Raw genomic sequence first — 19,945 nt, forward strand, 5'->3', positions numbered from 1 at the left:
AAGCATGGCACCAATGCACTCATATACAAGCAATCTTCTTTTTTATTAAAAGAGATAAAATGAAAAGCATAGCACCAATGCACTCATATACACGCAATCTTCTTTTTTATTAAAATAGGTAAAATGAAAAGTATAGCACCAATGCACTCATATACACGCAATCTTCTTTTTTTATTAAAAGAGATAAAATGAAAGACATAGCACCAATGCACTCATATACACGCAATCTTCTTTTTTTATTAAAAGAGATAAAATGAAAAGCATAGCACCAATGCACTCATATATGCACAATCTCCTATGTTGCTGAAAGAGATGAAATGAAAAGTAAAGCACGTGCGCGCACATATACACACAATGTCCTTTGTTATTAATAGAAATAAAATGAAAGGCATCATTTTAATTATTGAATCCACTCTACATTTTGCATATTTAAATGAGCGTGAATTAAGACAAACATTGTGGATTTAAATGTCGCGGACAACTTCGACTTTCATGAGATATTGATATCCAATAATTCAACTTAATCTTCGAAAACTCCATTCGAAAAATAAACAAAACAAATATAAAGGTAAGAAAAAATCAGCTAAAATATGTGACACTAACTGAAGGTTATATCACTTTTCCTGAGAGAATCAGAAATATCAGAGATTTAATTGAAACCAAAATACAACTCGATGAAACAACGGATCACCAAAATCATATAATTAATAATATTTATGAAAGTCAAGCCTGATAAATTTTAATTTACTATAAATTAAATTTGATAATGGAAATAAATTTTTAAAGTAATAACAAAATTAAATTGATAAAACAGAAAAATATTACTATCTGATTTTTTTAAAAATATATTCGCGCTCGTAGCATTCTATATCTGTAAAACTATATTTCTGGCAACTCTATGCTACGAGCAGGAAAGCGTCATGTCAGTGTTAGTTGCATTTAAATCGTTGAAACAATCATTCGACGTCAATTCGATAAAAAGTTCTAATTTATTAGCAAATTCAAACAAAATGGTTTAAATGCGATGTCTTATTCAGCACTTAAAAGCATATTGTAGTGTTACGGAAAAGAATATTTGTTCCTAATTCATTAGATTTTCTTTTTATAATTTATATATTTTTTTAAAGATTAAGAACATTTTTTATCTTATTTTTGTTACTCCTTTTCACCGTTTTAGAATGATTTAACAAATAAATGTTACATTTTTTTTATTTTATAATCATCGTCAAAAATAGCAATTGTTATTAAATATTTATATTATTTTCAATTTTGTAATACCAAGATATTGTTTTAAACGTGGGAAAAAAATATCTAAGCAATAAGTAATATTTGTTTAGTCAAAGTGAAATTCCTTATTTATAATAAAAAATTGGACAGAAAGGATTTCAATTTCTTAAAATTTTTCTTTATTTGAGCTTAGTTTTGTAGCTGTAAAAAGTAAAACAATAAATATTTATTACTAAATACATTCCCATTTCAAATACGAAATTTGCTAACATTTGTTAATAAATATTCCTTATTTCATAACAAATAATCTTACATCACATGTATAAATTTTGTAAATATAGATTTGGAAATAGTCTAATCAAATATCCTGCTTAACAAAATCTATTCCAAATCTATTCTTTATTGTGTAAAGAAATAAAACAATCAGCAGACAGAATCCTTACGGAATTAATCTTTTTTTCCATTCTTTGGAATATACATTAATAAATTCGGAAATATTATCTTACTCCTCTTCGAGAAGCGGATTTTGTGTTTTATTTATTTATTCATTTTTCTTGTTGTTATTCTTTATTAATAAAAGAATTAAATGCCAATCCAATTTTTTCTTGCAATGCAATAAGATTTCTGCTTTGGTTTCAAAAATAAATAAATCATGAAATTACGTAACCAATATTTGTAGGTCGGCTTTTGATATCGAAAAATAATAGCTATAACATTGTTAACTGAAGCATTTCTGCAACCGCAGAGGGATTATCTACAAAATGCAATACTTGAAAAACTTATAATTTTTGTAAAGTATTGATGGTATCTTATAATTATTTTAATGACATTTTTTTTCGTTTTCCAAAATTATCCAATTGAACAAACTACAATTATTGACATTAACATTACGAATTATATTCATAGATAATTTAATTATGAAGATCATATTCTTATATAAAATATATAAACGTATAGATAATTTTATGCTTCGCACATATTTTAATCTTCATATAAATATTGCAAATTTATAAAATAAATGTTATTTTTAATATTGCAACAAAGTTTGAATTCTTTTTTATCTTTTCCTCGGGCAGGTGTCATCCTCTTCATCTGACTGTGGTTCAAAATTACGAGATCCATCCCAAAATAGCCCTAGTGTTGCTTTAAAACGGGACATTAATATAACTAAACTAAACTTTTTCTCGGAAACTTTTGAGAAAATAGCTATTTTAAATCAAAATGTTGTTTAAAATGATTATAAGACTTGACATTTGAATTCTTTGTGCATTATCTGTTCTTTAATTATAAAACTAATATAAATTTATGAAAGCGATTTTCACACATTTATTGTATTTATCTAATATAATATCTGCGTTACAATGTATGGCAGTTAGATTTATTCTAACTTTCTTTAAAATTACTAGTGAACACATTTCATAAAATTGTTTAGGTTCTTAATTGACACTCAAATCTACATAATTTATTAGACAAATTTTCATCAATATAACGTTAAGATTACTAATAAACACTTTTCATCAAATTATTTAAATTCTTCTAAATTGCTAATCAAATGTTCGTAATTTATAATTATAAAATATTATCATCAAATTGTTTAGATTCTTATAAAATGATGCACAAACCATTTTAATTATATTTATTTTAATAACTTATATTGCGAAACGAAACATTAAATTTCTATACAAATGTTACATTTAAATTAAATTCATGAACTTTATCTACATAATCCAAACTTTTACTCATTTTTAAATACATCTATTATTGGAGAGTTACTTTGAATTGCTATTGGATGTTCCCTTTTCATTAATTTCGTGTAGCCGACTTCTTGAATTGTAAATGTTGTAAAACCAATCACTATTAATTTAAATCTTCGTATTGTTATATTAGTCAATAAGTAAAACCACTCATACCGAAGTACATATACTCAGTCTTAATAAAGCTTACGAAAAGGGCGAATACATTTTTATGTAATAATAGCGCCGAACGAAATGGATTTAAGATGAGACACTGTTGCATAATAAAATCACAATCTTAATAAAATCTGTCTATCAATCAAATTGTAATTTTGCAAGATTCCCAGCTGAATAGAATTTTTAGTTTAATTTGAAAACGATATTCAAATTTAAACGTGAATATTATTTATATTTATTGTGATAAAACTTTATAAAACTTCAAAATTCCTAAACATTTTTACTATTAAATGGTATATTCTAGAAGGAAAAGCAATGGAATGTAAAAAACATTCCCTTGAAAAGATACTTCAAGACTTAAGGAGATTAACTATCGCAAATTAATAACTAATTGCGAATAAAACGGAATTCTTTGGAATGAAAGCATTTTTATACATTTTATTAAAATAACATAACTGTTTAATTAAGTTTTGCGAAAGCTGAATATTTTCTTATACTTATATAATTCTTTATATAATTCTTAATTCCTTATTTCCTTATAATATATGAGAATGGAATTTGAAATATATTAATAAAAAATACAATTCTCGCTTATCAGATTAATTTATGATAGCTGCCATAATGGAAAAGTAAAAATCTTCGCGCTCAGTGGAATCATAGCATGCCAGCAATTAAACAAAAGCATTTAAGATATCCATAATATTTTCACTGTAGAAATAACTTTTATATAAAATATTATAATACTGAAAATTATATTATCATCTGCAATTTTATTTTTAATTAAAATTAGAATATGGAATTATAGTATGGAAATAGATAAAAAAAGAGATAGATTTAGTGAAATGATAGATAGAAAGATAGAAGAATTAAAGATAGAAACAAAGTGGATTTAATTAAACGATAGATAAAAAGATAGAATATATGCAACTTTTGAATTTCAAAAAAATTACAGGCTATACCAAATCGACCCAAAAATTAATTTCGTTCAAAAGTTGTAAATAATTTTAAAGAATGTTACAAAATTTAACTAAGCATTAAGAATGGCAAATTTGAGACAAGTAAGTAAAATGATTTAGTATATACGTAATATTTTCATTCAATGAAAATATCAAAATGCATATAAAGTAATCTTTTATATATGGAAATTAAGCTTTAATAAGTAAAGCATTAAAAATTTTATTAATTGTAATAAACCTTCTTTTAAACCTTTCTCGTACTTCATAATAGTTATGAAAAAAGTCAGAAAAAATTCTATAAGGTTATCTATAAGGATTTTATATAATCTATAAGATTATATTCTTGGATGAGATACTATAAAGAATAGAAAAGAATCTAAGAAAAAAATTATAAATTATATACTCTAGATATAAAGATTATATAATATATATATATTGATTATATAATCTATATATAAATTATATAATCTCTCTATATATATAATATCTGTACTTCTATAACAAATAAATCAGTCTTAAATTTTCATTTTTATATATTTATGAAATAGTTTTTCTCAATTTCTTCATTTATTTTATTTCATATATTTATCTACAGCTTTTAATTCATAGTTTGTAAGATATCTCCCAAAATAATCAGTATCATTACGAAATGTACAATAAAAACACTTTCTGTTATTATATTGGATATAAACTTCCTTTCGGATATTATCATCAGACGAACTAAGAATTTGCTAGTAATATGGCATATAATATTGTGCATGCAATTTTATATTAATCTGATCGTTATTTTAAGTTCTTTTTTTCTCTTAGTAAAAGAACACCAGATTCCTTAATTAAATTTTAGCGCCTTATTTGAAGACATAATTTAATTTCAATGGCATGAATTGAAACTTTTTTAAATATAGTTCGAATTTTTGAATGAAAATATCAATCTATCACTATGCAATAATAAACGAAACAGAAGCAAAATATTATTAATTAGTTATTCTTATCAAATACTATTGATACACTTTATCAAAATCACATGAACTCCTTTAAATATTGTATAATTTATAACCAATGATTTCTCATCTTTCAATTTATTTCATTTCATAGACTATGATTTGATTTGATTTTAACATACATATGGATTTCTAAAATTAAAGGCTGGTTGCTTAAAATTTATTGGAAATTTTTAAAAAATATGATTTCTACACTTACTATTAAAGTTAGTAATGTATCAAAATATTTAAAAAAAGATTAAATGAATTCAGAACTTGAAATATTAATAATAAGTTTCGATAACATAATACTTATCAGTATTATATTGACTAAATAAGGAAATCCATTATATAAAAATCTTGCCCCTGAATGACACAATATTGTATTGATATACATGGTAAATGGTAATCGTTTTATAATTCCAAGAATAGATAATGGATTAATTACAAAGTTTTTTTTTCCGATATTCATTTAGTAATTCAGACAGTGATATTTATAGTAATAGAAAGAAAGATTCTTAGTAAATATGTTTTCGGATATATGAACTAAATCAATATCTAAAAAGAGTTTTTTTTTTTTTGGATGATTCCATGATTAAAATAAGTTTTGGCTTTTATTTTGCAAAATGTATGAAATTATGTGAATTTGTAAAATGTTTTACATTAGAAATCGGATCATTTATTTAGTACACATGTAATACAGTTTCAGTCTTAAAGAACGGCGGTTTAAAAAATAAATTCAAAATTTTTTATTAATGGTAGTTATGAAAGAGAAAATATGTTCATTTCCTCCATTCATTTATAATGCATTTCAATATTATTATTTTATGTGTCAGTCACCTACGGTTTTATTAGCAATTAGAAATTTATTATAACCGAAATTCATTTAATTTGTTACTGCCCAAATAGCACATTTCTAAAGAATGTTTTGTTTTTTGTTCCTTATATAAAATTTTAAAATAAGATTTGATCTAATACATAAAACATTGTCGAACGATAATTCTTTAAATTGATACTTTTTTTCAATATTATTTTTAGAATTGGCTCGTAATTATATAGCAGCGATAGTGAGCATAAAAAAATTATTTAACATTGTCATGAATATATAAACACATTTACTAAAACAATGATATGCATAATAAAAACGTTCTTTAAAATTCTTGAAAATTTATTAAAATTTAAGGAAAAATTAAATAGAAATAAAAGTGATGAAAAAGAAAAGTTATTTTTTAAATTTTAAGGTATTTTAAAAATTATTTTTATGCGGCATTATGTTTCGAATTAATAACGAAGAAACTTGAAAAATTAAATTAATTTTTATCTAATAAAAAGTTTGAAAAATCTTTTCTTAGCTTTTACTTTTCCCAAGAAGTAATTACCTATGAAATTTGGCATTGCAGAGCGTTTTGCAAAGCTTTTAAGTGATGCAATCGCATGTTAAAGATTGTATGTCAGCCTATAAATATTATTTTTTTTAAATTTTATTAATATTTATTAACGTAAAAGCATAACGAATAAAGAGCATTTTTTAGTGTATTTTTACTTTTCTGTCATAAAAGCAAATCGGGAAAAAAATTATAACAAAATAATTATTTTATAATAATTATAAAAATCAGCATATCTATTTTCATCTGATGTATTGTCAGATATGACATAAAAATACATTAAAGGCTGAGTATCGTTTGCTTAATGGATAACTTATTTCCTATCATGCCAACAGTATCATAAATCTATCTGCAAACGATATCGATTATGAACGATATCAGAATCTGTAAACAATTAAAATAACAAATAATAATTTCCACAATAAAATAGTTCAGAATTAAAGTGCAAAAGATTTTTAAGATGGCAACGAAACAAAACACAGGTATCGTAAATATATTGGTATATTTAGAACAGGATATTTGCTATTAAAAGAAATGTGAATTAATATCATAAAAATGATAATGCTTATAAATGAATGATATTCTAAAATATTAATATAAAGTATTTATTTTTGAAAGAGAACTCAGTTTTCTTTTCATAAAACTGTTAAATAAATTATTTGATAAAAAGTACCTTCATTTGTTTTAAATATATAAAGATAATTAAAAATCACTTCATTTACAGTATTATACATAAATTGTTTCTGTAATGAATTTAAAGATTTTAATTTTTTTTTTTTAAAGAATGTTATCAAAAAATGTTATTTTCGTTATCGTTTGCTTATTTCGTTACCTCTTATAGTTCATTTCAACAGACTAACTTCCATCGGAATGCTGAAACGAATATTCCAACTATTTGAAATTTCTAAATTTTCAAGAACCGAAATGCTGCAAATTTCGATAGTCTCAGTTTTTATGTATTTTACGCTTCACAAAATATAAAGGATTAAAGTACTTCAAAATAAATTCATACTACTATCGGAACAAAAATTTTGAAATGTGTAAAAGAAGTGGTTTATTAGCATGGACGTTCCATTTGATGTTATGTGAAGAGGAAACACCAGTGAAAACATAATAGACTGGTTTATAAATACCCCGTGTCACATTCTTCGTTGAATTTAAATACCGATATTAAATAAATATCATAAAAAGCACTGTATTATTACAATAAATATAGTAAATTTTTAATATATTCAACACTATTGAAAATATATATAAAATTGTTTTTTTAATATGAAGAATAGTTAGATTGTTATTTTAGCTTTTAAGGTGTAACCATTAATTTAACCACTGATCGATAAAAAAAATGGCATTTATTTCACTTTGAAATTATCATAAATATTTACAAGTTTGGGCTGATATTTGAAAAAAATCTATAAATTGACGAGAAAGTCGAACACAGATTAAAAATAAATAATTCAAACTGCTTTCTGTTATGTTTCTATTTGTAAAAACGACATGTTTATTTATTTTAATAAAGAAGCTATGAATATGGCTTAATGCTTACTTTTATAAATTAGTTTTGAATGCCTTAAAATATCCAACTAAAATAGAAATTATTAATTTTGCATAACAAATTTTGTCATAAAAAATTCAATGTATTCATTAAAAAATTATTTTTATTTTAAACGTCGGAAATTATGAAATTCCTCGTATTTCAGAAATTCCTTATTAATAAAATACGATAAATGTTGAGAGAAAGTAGGTACTAATAGATTAATAGTTAATGAAATAAATGATTTAAATAAATTTAGTTAGTTTTGTTCCTTCTTAAGGTTATTGATTAAAATAAAACAATTTAATTAGCTATTTAGATTTATTTTAATTATATAACATTCTTATTCAAATAAATTTTCTAAAGACAAATACTATTAAAAGCATATAACTGTTAGTTTACTAAAAAATCAATTAATATATCATCTTTATTGTTCCAACTTTATGTTGAATACGCAGATTATAAGAATAAATAAAAATCAAAACTATTAATTATTATTTATTGATATAATCAGAATTTATTATCTTGACATTATAACGCGCATTTGCTAAAATTTTATGTAAGAATCGAATAAAATCTTTATACTAATTACTTTTAATTCAGCAACGACAACAACAAAGCAACAATAAAATTGAATTAGTTATTTGCATAATTTAATTATTTGCATAATCAAGGATAATTATCTTAACACATAATTTGTTATTTATTTTAAACATAATTATAAAAACTACTAAAATTTCATTTTCATTCATTTCAGTATACTTACCAATTGCAACATTTCACAAGACCTATTTCTGCATTAAATTCTTGTGAATTGTCTTAACATTGCAGTACTTAACATGTGGAACACTTTTACCACAATTTTATGAATGTCAGTAACAAATACGATCGAATGAAATGTTCCATTTCGTCGAAGAGCGAATTAGTTCTGTTCGGAATATAAATTCTTTTTTACTGTCCTTCCCAGAACGCAGGAAACACAGAGATGGAAACGTTCCACCATACTCTTCCTTCCCTCCCCCGTCCTCACCCCTAGAATTCCCAAGAGACCTTACAGATAGCCATTTCATCCCAACTATTGCAAACGATGTCAGAGAACATTAAAACAACGCCTTCGCTTACCTCCGGCCTGGAGAAATCCTTGCTATCACATCTTTCGCTTTGTAATCACACAGAGTGAACTAGATCCCGAGATGGAGGGGATTGGGAAGTCCCCAGGACTGCCTTTTAGCACGTTGTTTTTTGGAGATTCACTGGAATATCCAATGCACAGCACCAGCAGTCGTTTGCTCTGCTTTTGGCCCAGGCGATGGAGGATGCACTGGAGCCTTCCTTCCTTATTGTTTTTTTTATTTCTTTGTGGACCGGTGGCAACGATCGGGTTGCGAGGGGAGCAGAGCGCCGCCTGGTGGAGATCTAGAGAGGGCTAAGATGGCCGTTTCCAGAGTGGAGTCGGGATTGGGAAAAATGCCAGAGACTTGTTAACTTTTTCGGGAAAAATGGAGTGGATTCAGGAAAGGGGGGGAGGAGGGTATTTTGTAAGGTTTTTGTTTGCCTTTTTGGGAGTAGTAAAAGATGTGGAGTTATTAAAAATGAGAAATGTTGTCTCTTTATTATGTTTAAAGATATTTTCTATACTCGTCGTTATTTCGATTTTTAACCATCCGAAAAATATTTTATTTATTCTCTTCTAATATTTGCATTACAATATTAAATTGCATTTTTGAAAGGATTTATATGCAGAAAAATTTAAATTTTCTATACTTGAATGGTTTTCGTATGGAATGTCAATAATTTTAGTAACATAATTTCATCAATGGATCTTTTGTATTTCGAGTTATATGGAGTGATAAAATTAATAAGCATAATATTTTATGATATTTTTTTCTCTATTGAAGAGCTGGGAGAATAAATAGACGTAAAGGTTGTAAAATTTATTAAAGTATCTCTGTTTTTTTATTTTTTGTCACTGATATTTAAAAAATGCATACTTTATAAAAACATGAATTTAAATATCTATTTATATATTTTCATGCTTTCGATAAAGAGGAACTTTATCATTATAGTTCTTCCATTATATTCATATATATTATTTATTATTTTTAGCATAAATCATTTAAATTTGTTTCAATTTTTCAAATATTTATGAAATAATTTAATTACTTTGATTTTTAAAATATTCCTGTTAGAAATCTAGCCATTTAGATCTTCAGCAAAATTTTCTAAATGGCTAAGATCTTTTCATGTACAGGGTGTTTCAAAAGGGTTTCGTTTGCAAATTTTAAAGATGAGCCAGTTATATAGAAAAAAGTCATTTTTAAAATAACACCTGGGTTATCGAACACAAAAAGGAATCAAACTATGGAGGATGTTTTTATGTGAATAAAGTGAAAGGGAAGGTTATACCAAATAAAGAGAATAATTAACAAAAAAATGGAATTCCTTTGTAACTTAGTTATATGACATGGTATCTTCGCAAATCTATATCGATGGAAATGGGTCAACTTTGTTCTAGTCGGCACACCAATTGCTTAGTTAATTAACAAAAGTAATTAATTTTGAAAAAAAAAACTTTTGATTTAGAAACATTTGAAGATAGAAATTAACAAAGTTAATTAACTATTATCTTAAAATCTTTCCATTGAGGAATCCGAGATTTTTTAATAACTCGTTTCAAAATCTATATTTATCCAATTTTGTTCTGAAATTTACCTGTTTTCTAAGAAATATTTTATTTTTTGTTGTTGAAAACTTCACCCTAAAAAATACTATCCCTCTAGGGACCAAATATTAAACTATTCTCAGTGTGTTAATAGGAAAACAACGCTTTTTTCTACTACTGAAATTTAAAGAAAATAATCAAATACTAGTTAGATTTCTTCTTAATATGAGCATGATTTATAGATATATATTATTTATAAATATCCATTTAATATTCCATTTAAATATTGCTTGATTTCTATTACTATTCAAATCAATTCATCATTTAGTTCTTTATTTAATCCCGGTTTAAGAAATTGACAGCCATCGATTTTTATTGAGAATGAAATACTTTGTTCAACCCTTTTTTTAAAGACGTTGATTGATGAGAACTCTGAAAAAAACATTTTAAGTCAATGAAAGTTTCAGCATTTATTAACAAGAGGGAATTTTATTTTCTGGCGAAAATTGTTTTTAATCGAATAGAATAATTAATATTCATACCATTAATTTATAATAATACAAATATTACATAGAGTTCGACAATATTTTAATCATTCTAATGTTGTAAGCAAATGTTGAATATTTAAAGATATTTTATTTAAAAAAAATTATTAAAAAAAACTATATTAATAAAATTTCAAATTATGAAAATATTACTGAAATAAAAGATAATTAGAAAGATGGAACTCAGTTTTATTAAAAACTAGCCGCCTATGGCGACCAGCCGATTCGCCAACCTTAATGTTCGTTAAAATTTTAATAATTAAATATTTCATGTAATTCCTACTTTAATAGCTTCTTCATCAAAATATATTAAAACTTCAAATTTTGATTGTCATATAATTCATTCATTATAAAGGCCTTCAGACATAACGTAATATGTATCTCTCTAATTTTCTGTTAGCACCCGTAGAATTTATGCTTTAAATTAAAGTGGAAAGAATTAATCTTAAATTAATATAATAATATTTTTTACTGAAACAAAGCATTTTTTTTATAATCTGATTACTGAAAATAGAGTCACACAGCGTTTAAACTTTATGGGCACTAAAGAATATCTTTTTTAATTTATGTAATATCTCAAGAGTTTGTCAACAAAATTTTCTTAGATTCATTATGAGCAGATCGATTCATTAACAATGTTTAAATTTAAATGCATCAAACACTAAGAAAATAAAACGAATCGTTTAAAATAAACGGTTGAAAACGGGTTTTAAAAAAACTACTTAAAAAACGATGCACTTAAAACTATAAGCATATACAAAAAATATATAACTAACATAAGTACAATTTACTTACAAAAGCATGCAACTAACCCAAAAATAATTTAAATCATCCATTGATAACGGTTGTCATGGCAACAATCAGAACAGAATGCGCATGCGTGAATTTTCTTCGCCAGTTACGTAACGCAAATACGTGATTTTTTCTACGCCAGTTGGAGTAACGCTATGCAGATTAGACATTTTTAATTTCCTTTATTCTGTGTTATTTTAATTCAAAAGTACTTCAGAATGAATCTGAAACATGGATTAATTAACAATGTTTAATTTGAAATGCATCAAACATTAAGAAAATAAACAGAATCGATTGAAATAATCCGCCGAAAAATGTTAACCCTAGACTCATTACTGTTGGGAGAAAAAAAACTGAAGCCTTTCTCATTTGGCGGTGGGAAAAATGGAAGATATTTTTGGCGGAAAAGTTGGCGGTAGGGAAAATGGAAGATTTTTTTGGCGGGAAAGTTAGTTTTTAATTAATAATTAAAATTCTAATTAAAAATTCGAAAAAAGGGACCCCAGGTGCGACCTCCAAGGTATACATGTACCAAATTTGGTAGCTGTAGGTCAAACGGTCTGGCCTGTAGAGCGCCAACACACACACACACACATTGAGCTTTATTATAAGTATAGATAATAACTATTGGTTTAACAAAAACTTTGCATCCATTGCCTTTTAATGAATCATTCAGAAAAAAAAGGAGGATCTTTTCAACCCTTTATTAATATGGAAATGTAATTTAATCAAAAAAATCTAATTTCGAATTCCTTGAAAAAGCCGAATGGCAAATTTTTTTATTTGTCTATTATTTATAACAGTTTTTTAACGGAAACTTATGCAATGGGGCTATATGGAATGGTTTCTTTCCATTTTTCAAAAATAAATTAATTATTGTAACATTACAGTCTCTCAAAATTATAAGCGCTTCAAAAAGGATGGAAAATTTTTAGACACAATGAATTATATTAAAATGCATGGATTTTTGTATATAGTTAATGTTATATCAAAACATATATCAAAGTTGTAAAAGGAAAAAAAAAAACATTGGGGCAAAACTTTCCATCTCCTAGCATAATAAGCAATATTAAAATATTGCTATTTTTTAAATTTAAAGTGACGAGGAAAAAAATTAATTTTTCTCAACTAATAACGAATATTAGTGATTTCTTTTCTATTTCCTACATGAAATATACTAAGTATTTGAAATAGTAAAAATATTCGTGCTTGAGATTCTGACGAATTTCTGCTTTTCAATCCGCTCTGAGTCTAAAAAAAAAGGCATCAATGAAATTATATCAATCAGTCTCTTCAGTTCAGTTAAACTAACGTTCCGTTTTTCGAACAACATTTTGGGGCGGACCTTGTAATTCTGATCCACGGTCAAATGACGAAGACGGTACCTGAGCTGTTACCACCCTCTCCCAACTTCCACACCACATCAGCTGAAAGACGTTTAGCCCGACGGATTATAAAGTGCACCAGACCTGCTTACTCTACGGTTCTTCAGTGGAATCGGGTCTCGAACCTGAAACATCCCTATTCTAACGCCGAATCCGTTTCACTACGCCATCGCGATCCAATCAAGTGAACGAAGCAGAAAAAACAGATTAACGAAGCAAAGCTTTGAGCTATTCGGCTGAAATTTAATATGTGCTGTTTATAACAAATTTGTATATTTCTTTCACATTTTGAATGAAATCCATATTCAGGAACTTTGTTAAAATTAAACACTATAAAAATGTAGACCTATATATATATAACTTGATACAATTTTAGCATCTAAAGTGTGAATTCGTGCCAAATTTTGAATTAAACCCATAAACGGACTGCCTTCAATCAAGTTTTATATTCACATGTGCTTAATCGCAATAGCTGAAAAACGCAACCACTTAGTTAATGATAGTATATTATCGTGTAGCTAAAATTGTAGTTCCCAAATTAAATTTTGGCTTCAACGAATCGAAAAGAAATGCTAAAAAATCGAAAAATTGCAAAACGCATACTTTTTTTTCCTTCTCTGCGCTAAGTAGCCCAAAAAGCTCATGTGCGAAAAAAAATATCTAAGATGTTCCAGCTTTGCCTACGATCGATTTAGAGAAAATACGAAATAGTTCCGTATAAATCACTCTTGGTGCTCTTAACATCTGATAAGATGTGCTATGCTATATCATGCTCGAATCGAACATAATCAATCGAACATGCTATCTATCATGTTCTCAATAGGTAGGGAAAAATATTAAAAATATTAATCAGTAATTATGGAAACCTTAGATTTAAATTACTGTTGTAAAATTTAAAAATTGAAATAAGTTATATTATTTGTTAAGTTAATTAATTAAATTATTATATTAAATTAAATTATAAAAAAATATTAAATTAATTAAAAGTTATTATTTTAAATTAAATTATAAAAAATATTAAATTAATTAAAAGTTATTATATTAAATTAAATTATAAAAAAATATTAAATTAATTAAAAGTTATTATATTAAATTAAATTATAAAAAAATATTAAATTAAGTAAAAGTTATTATATTAAATTAAATTATAAAAAAATATTAAATTAATTAAAAGTTATTATATTAAATTAAATTATAAAAAAATTAAATTAATTAAAAGTTATTATATTAAATTAAATTATAAAAAAATATTAAATTAATTAAAAGTTATTATATTAAATTAAATTATAAAAAAATTAAATTAATTAAAAGTTATTATATTAAATTAAATTATAAAAAAATATTAAATTAATTAAAAGTTATTATATTAAATTAAATTATAAAAAAATATTAAATTAAGTAAAAGTTATTATATTAAATTAAATTATAAAAAAATATTAAATTAATTAAAAGTTATTATATTAAATTAAATTATAAAAAATATTAAATTAATTAAAAGTTATTATATTAAATTAAATTATAAAAAAATATTAAATTAAGTAAAAGTTATTATATTAAATTAAATTATAAAAAAATATTAAATTAATTAAAAGTTATTATTTTAAATTAAATTATAAAAAATATTAAATTAATTAAAAGTTATTATATTAAATTAAATTATAAAAAAATATTAAATTAATTAAAAGTTATTATATTAAATTAAATTATAAAAAAATATTAAATTAAGTAAAAGTTATTATATTAAATTAAATTATAAAAAAATATTAAATTAATTAAAAGTTATTATATTAAATTAAATTATAAAAAAATTAAATTAATTAAAAGTTATTATATTAAATTAAATTATAAAAAATATTAAATTAATTAAAAGTTATTAAATTAAATTAAATTATAAAAAAATATTAAATTAAATTATAAAAAATATTAAATTAATTAAAAGTTATTATATTAAATTAAATTATAAAAAATATTAAATTAATTAAAAGTTATTATATTAAATTAAATTATAAAAAAATATTAAATTAAATTATAAAAAATATTAAATTAATTAAAAGTTATTATATTAAATTAAATTATAAAAAAATATTAAATTAATTAAAAGCTATTATATTAAATTAAATTATAAAAAAATATTAAATTAAATAAAAGTTATTATATTAAATTAAATTATAAAAAATATTAAATTAAATAAAAGTTATTATATTAAATTAAATTATAAAAAAATATTAAATTAATTAAAAGTTATTAAATTAAATTATATTATTTGTATAAAATTTAAAAATTGAAATAAATTATATTATTTGTTAAGTAATGTAGTACAATCTAGACAAGACAAAAGAAATCTGTGCTATAACAGTAGTGCTCAGAGTTATTATATTAAAATGTAGTTTAGTATTTTTTTACATACGATATTTTGATTCAACAGTACTTGTATGAAATTTCATTCTTAAAAGTGAATTGCAGTTTGTCAATATGGCAATGCTTTTTAACACTGTAAAATGTAATGTATGTGCATATACAAACTATTAGACCCTTAGTCATTGTCTTTAAGAACAATTAGTATACGATTAATGAAGTTATCCAAATTTTAACTGGAAAATTTACTGCATGGAAAATCAATTAATTCATCAATTATTTTCTATGTGTTTTTACTTAAATGAATAAAAGTATGAAATACTGTATTATTGTGTACAAACAATCCAAATGAAATTTAATGAAAAAATTTGTTTCTCCTATATAAAAACAATTGTCTTCAATGAACATATATTAATTTAGTTTCAAGCAAAAATTATTTTAAAAGGAAATTTTCAATTATATTTATTAATTAAACAAAATTAACTGAACTCCGTAATGAAACATTTATTGCGGCGTTATTGTTAGACATTATTAACAGTATGACATTATTTATAGTAATCACACGTGAAAAATAACTCATAAAAAAAACAAGAAAAATATGCATGTTTCTAATCTTTATTATTAGAAACTGCCTTTTAATGCCCGGAACATCTCACTTCGTCATGCACACGTTATTTTTAATTAAATGTATTAAATTAGCGCCAGCGCTCTCCATATAGTTTGTCAGTTTCGCTCAGCTCGAGGCAGTAAATTGCGACAGTTCATGGCGAAGCAAATTAAAATGCTACTTTATTGTGTGTTGTTAGATATATATATGCAAAGACACATGTCTCATCTCTTTATGTTCGCTGAAATTATCTTTATTGTGGTTTATTACTGGATTTGTTTTGTTTATTGTGTTTTTGTTGGCAACGTGTAATTTAGATTTGTACACTTTTGCTTTCTCAAATATAAAATATAAAAAAAAAAACCTGGGCACGAGATTTTGATGAATTTCCCCGCCAACCCTTTTTAGACAAATATATATATATATAAATATATATATTATTTTTTGAAAATATTAAAATAAATTAACCTTTTGCACTCAGAAATGTAATTCTATGCATATTTACGAGGGTGGGTAGAAAAGTTTCTGGTCAAACAGGAAAATAAAAAAATTCTGTTTAATGATTGCTTTATTTTTAAAGTAGTCTTCTTCCACAGGCATTCATTTTCACCAGCGATGCGGCAATGCTTGGATCCCATCTCTGTAAAATCTTTCTTCCAAGTCCTCAAAGTAAACATTCGTCGCTTCGGTATCAGACCAGAATTTCCTTCCAGCCAGAAATTTGTTCATGTTGAGGAAGAGGTTGTAGTCCGAGGGAACCATATCAGGAGAATAAAGGGCATGAAGAAAAATGTCAGTTAATGAAGTTTTGCCATCACAAGGACAGCCTCTGGTCTGGAACATTGTCCTAGTCAAACAGGACTTTCTTCTTGGCCAAACCTGGTCTTTTTTCTTTGATTTTGGAATGCAATTTATTCAAAAGGTTAGCATAATATTCGACATTGATGGTCCTGCCTTTTTTCTAGATAGTCCAAAAATAAGTTCCAAAACATCTTTGCCATAACCTTTCCAGCAGATGGTACACTTTTTTAAAAAAAATTTTTGCTTCGTCCTTCGCTGTTCACTGTTTTAATTGCTGTTTGGCCTCTGAAATATAGTGATGGATCCATATCTCCTCCACAGTAAAGAAATGCCGGGTTTGAATTGTACAGCTCCGATATCGTCATGCGCTGCAGTTTTTGATCCAATACCGACAAAAGAGGCACCCATCTTGCTGATAACTTTCTTGCGTCAAAAATATCAATAAAAATATGATATATTCGTTTTTAGATATACCAACAGACTCAGCAACTTCTGTCAGTTTCAAACATTCATAATATATTTGTGAACATTTCTAACGATTTCATCTGTAGTGGCTGATTTTGGCCTTCCAGGACGCTCCGCTTCCAGAGAGCATCTACGGCCACGTTTAAAATCTGTAACCCATGTTTTAATAATTGTAAATGAAGGAGCAGATTCTCCTAGTGTAGTATGTTGTTCAGTTTTTAATCTTTAAAAATAAGTCTTTTATAAAAAAAATATTTTTTCATAGCTCGCACTTCAGTTTTCTCCATACTCGGCTAAAAACAAAAAAAGACCATTTTAAAACTACACAGTATAAAAACAATTAAACACAAATCGTTTAAAATATGCAAGAAGTACTAAACAAAGATGGCACTTTGTTTAGTCAAAGTAATTCTGTTAAGTAGTCAAAGTAATTCGGTTTTGTTAGTCAAAGTAATTCTGGGAGCGTCACCTCTAGGTCAGACCGAAAACATTTCATCCCACCCATATATATATATATATATATATATATATATATATATATATATATATATATATATATATATATATATATATATATATAATTAATTCAAATCTTCTTACGACTCTATAGGTAATTTTGAAAATCAAAAGTTTAAAAATTAAGTAAATAAAACGTCAAAATAATGCATTGTTTTGCATGATTCCCGAGAGGAGCCCTTCCTAGTACAAAAAGTTAAGATTCCTTTTCTCTATTCGCCTGAGAATTTGAGAACTCAAAATTTAAATTTAGTTTCTGTTTTTACGTCAAAGTTGTATATTTCTATCAAATCTTATATAATATCAGTCAACTGAGAGCTCGATCTACCTGTTTATCCATTAGAAGAAGAATATAATAACTGAAAAAAACCAATCAGCGAAATAAAATAATTTTAATATTTAAAATTCAAGATGTATCAAAATTCGAACGAAATTCATACGAAATCTATTGTTAGTGATTTCTTTGCATTTTTAAAGTGTAACTTAGCAGTCTCTAGGAGGTATTTCATTACTAGAAGAATTTTCGCTGTTGTCAGATAAAACTCGTATAATTGTAGTTTCATATTAAAGTTGTATCGGTTATGCTATTCGTACAGGGTGTCCCACAAGGTATGCACCTTCTAATATTTACAGATTTGAATAGAACACATCATGATGAGTATTTTGATGTATAACGTTTGGTGTCCTCGAATATAGCGTCATATTCTAATTTAAGTGTGAAGCTTGTGCCATGAAAACTTTAAGAAATTAGGAAGAAAAAAAAAACAAGTGAAAATCAATGATTATTGAGAACTTTCAATATAAAATATTTTCGAAATGTCGCCCATTTGAACAAATGACATGGCGAAGTCTGGAAATTGAATTTCGCAACTGCTTTCTGCAAAACATCTGTTCCAATTTCCTTCACCTCGGTGTCAGTTGCTTTTCATAAGTCGTCTAAAGTTGAGTGAGATACACTATGTCTTTTAGACGTCCCCATCAAAAAGTTGCACGGGTTTAAATCCGACGAGTTCAATTTCGCCACATTCAACCGTATTAATCATCCTGCTGCAAGATCAAACCTCCTTAAGAACACACCTCTACCACGATAAGGCAACAGAGCAGAACTTTTGATTCCAATGTGAAATTCTCATTGAATCAAAGTCTCACCGTAACTTAACTGTATTCGGTGCCTTCAACAGAATCAATTCAGTCATTGCATATTATACATATACATCAACATACACATCTAACTTCATTAAAGATCTTTCTTCTACTACAGACTGCGTCGTGGACTTCAAATATACTTATTGCAAAATGGATACCATTGAAACATGAGTAGATATAACCTATATTTAGAAGTAAAAACGTAAATTGGTCAGATTTTCTAAATTTCAAGTCAGAATTCTTTAGAGATTCTATTTGACTGACTGAGGAAAAAAAATTCAAGGACAGGAACTATTGCGAACTAGACCAAAAATGCATTTGCACGGGTATGTATTTATGATATGAGCAAATATTTACATTGTATACTTTGGAAAGTTTTTTTATGTTGTTATATTATTTTGCAAGTTTATGTAATAACAATATATTGTAACATTTAATTATGCATCGTTTTATATCTTTCTTTTTTTTTTGTAAAACTTTTGCTGGTTTGCTTAAAATTTAATATTATCTTTTTACATAGTTGATCCATTTTTATATTCCTTCATATTGTTACGAAATTTCCGGGGTTCGTTTGGATAGTGAGAGTTATATGGTGTGGAGAACGCTCAATCAGCAGGCGGCAGTAGAAAATAAAACAACGACGTTTATTTACACGAAGACACACGGGACAACACAAGAA

General features: G+C 25.3%; 1 protein-coding gene across 5 annotated transcripts in view; it reads right to left on the reverse strand.

Annotated features, from left to right (window-relative positions):
* The window catches only part of LOC129980836 (coiled-coil domain-containing protein AGAP005037-like), a 1,244,995-nt gene extending 1,235,711 nt beyond the window's left edge, over window positions 1–9,284 (reverse strand). For 3 of the 5 annotated variants that reach the window (XM_056091256.1, XM_056091255.1, XM_056091253.1), the window contains exon 1: window positions 9,115–9,284. The gene's annotated coding sequence lies outside the window, so the exon portion shown is untranslated. The remainder of the gene's footprint in view (window positions 1–9,114) is intronic. The other 2 variants (XM_056091251.1, XM_056091254.1) reach the window with 2 other exon arrangements.
* Window positions 9,285–19,945: the final 10,661 nt, after the last annotated feature.

This window comes from Argiope bruennichi, chromosome 8 (assembly GCF_947563725.1).
Source record: "Argiope bruennichi chromosome 8, qqArgBrue1.1, whole genome shotgun sequence".
Taxonomy (NCBI): Eukaryota; Metazoa; Arthropoda; class Arachnida; order Araneae; family Araneidae; genus Argiope; species Argiope bruennichi.